This window comes from Corylus avellana, chromosome ca7 (assembly GCF_901000735.1).
Source record: "Corylus avellana chromosome ca7, CavTom2PMs-1.0".
NCBI lineage: Eukaryota > Viridiplantae > Streptophyta > Magnoliopsida > Fagales > Betulaceae > Corylus > Corylus avellana.
In genome coordinates this window covers 22,101,612-22,103,820 of record NC_081547.1, presented here as the reverse complement: position 1 = coordinate 22,103,820, position 2,209 = coordinate 22,101,612, and the positions used below count along the sequence as shown (strand labels likewise).

The 2,209-nt window shown below is 35.1% G+C and overlaps 1 long non-coding RNA gene across 2 annotated transcripts; it reads left to right on the top strand.

Annotated features, from left to right (window-relative positions):
• The first annotated feature begins 104 nt into the window (after positions 1-104).
• Positions 105-2,198, top strand: LOC132188361 (uncharacterized). 2 transcript variants are annotated; one of them, XR_009440876.1, is made up of 4 exons: positions 105-361; positions 456-527; positions 1,461-1,675; positions 1,788-2,198. It is a non-coding gene; the product is annotated as an uncharacterized LOC132188361 (long non-coding RNA). The 2 variants fall into 2 exon arrangements; XR_009440877.1 differs by lacking the exons at positions 1,461-1,675; positions 1,788-2,198 and adding an exon at positions 637-713 and having other exon boundaries at positions 128-361.
• Positions 2,199-2,209: the final 11 nt, after the last annotated feature.

Sequence of the window (2,209 nt, the reverse complement as noted above, 5' to 3'; positions counted from 1 at the left end):
GTAAATGAATTTGGAGAAATTAATGCTTCTATTCAATTCCAAAGTTTAATATGTCGATAAAAGAAAAAAAAAAAAAAAAAGAAGTAAAAATGTTTCTTTTAACAGTAGAATTGAACTAATACAAGATGTTTGGTTGAATTTGAAATTATATTATGTTTCAGTGAAGGTTTTAAAAGCACAAAGCGTAATGCGTATCATTGAAACATGTGAAGGCAATCAGGAACTGATTGATTCTGCATTTCTTTCTTTAGGTAGCTGTATGGTATTCTTTAAATTGAGTAGCAGTGATGTCGGAATTCATGTGCTGGAGGAAGAGTAATTCATGAGAGAATCAACTAGAAAAAGATGTGGTGGTAGTTTGGTAAGTAGATCTGGAAGTACTTGCATAGAAGGAATTTGGTTGCTTTAATTTGATTTTATATCCCACATTACCTGACAGTTTATTGCTTTCACAGGAAAATGTAGAGATACATTTACAGGAGTGGGCCAATCAAGCTGATTTAGTGTGCTGCTTGCAACATTTGCAGGTTATATATATATATATATTTTCCCTCTGTCTTGGTCAATTTCTCCCATAGTCCCCTACTTTCATTCAAAGTGCCAAATTCGAAATCTTAAAAGCATTTATACTTGCAGTTGTGATTTGAACCTGATGAGATAGCAAGGAACTTCCACAAAATGTTTCATCTTTGCTAAAACTGGGGGGTCATTGTTTTTTTTTTTTTTTTGGTATTACTCCTAACTCATGTACAATATAGTATGAAATAAAGGTTGATGAAAACCTATGGTCTTTAGAGGTATTTGTTAATTACATGAGGATTTACACTGTATACTTGTGTGGATGTATTTATTTAAACTAGTTCAAATATTTTGATTTAGCTAGTGCTTTCAGCCGTTTACTTTCAATTTGATGATTTACTTAATTGTTTGTTTATATTGGTTGCTTTTCCTGGTACTGAAACTAAGATAATGGGGTTTGCATCTATGTACTACTCTTTCTTTCACTCCCTTCGAGTTGGTTTTGTGGCCCGGAAAGATTATGCTTTTTGATCAGATTCTAAATTTTTGAGATTAAGCAAATTATCCAACAATCAAGTGTGTGTATATATATATTCATGTGATTTTCAATTTTTTTTCTTTTTTTTTTAGAAAAAAATTCACAGCACTGAGGTTGATGTTTCACCAAAATTATGGAGAACATCTAAGTCGATTTCAGTTTCCTTTGAGCCACAACATGTTCTTTTGGCTGGCAATTTGAATTAGAAAGTTTTCATAGTGGAATTATCCTACTGTTGTGATTTCACTTTATTTAACTTGTTAAGTGCAGAGGCATTGTCCACGTCAAATCTTCTTAACCTTGAACTTCTTTCAATGAAAATAAAACTTTCTTGTCAGTCGTTTTGGACTATTTTTGGCTTAGTGTTAATTCAATGCTTTAACATGGTTGTTTGAACCTCTAGGTGGTGGTTCAATGGGCCAAGAAAATTTCTGAAGTGGTTAGATGCACACTGGGGCATTAATTTGAATCTCACAATGGGAATCTCCATGCTTGATTAATGTAAACTACCTTGGGTAGGGCTGAGTCAGTCGGGCTTGAAGGAGTGCTCATGATTCCTGCTGCCTAAGCCTCTCTTGTGTCACTCTTCGTAGTAGGTGTTACTATAGTCACGCCTAGGTAAAAAAAAATTGGTTGTTTGAGCTTAGGTTCCCTTGATTTTTTTTTTTTCGATTCATGATATTGCTAATATCTTATCATCCTGATCAATACTAGCATTATGGCCATGCAGGGAAAATCAAGTAGCTGAAGAATGTTGAAGCATACCACAACAAAAGTAGCTGCATGAAGCCAAACATTGTTCCTGCATTGCATGATCTCCCTGAAAATCTGTCGAGCTCAGTGGTGCTGCAGTGATTTAGCCTCCTTGCTGGACTCACTCATCTGGTCTGCTATTCAAGCTTCTTTCACCAATTCATTTTTGGACTTGGAAGCTTTTGAATCTCAGGTTTTTCTCAATCTCTCATTCCAGTCTTTTGGGTTTAATTGTTATTCTCTATGGGTTGAATCTGGTTTTGATTTTTCTCCTTTGTGGGTTGAATTGTTGATCTGGGTTTGTCATGCTTTTGGGGGTTTTGGTTTCAATCTCAGGTTTTGGTTGATATGGGAGAGTGAGCTAGTTTTCGTGGGCTTCTTTGGGTGTGTGATGGGACT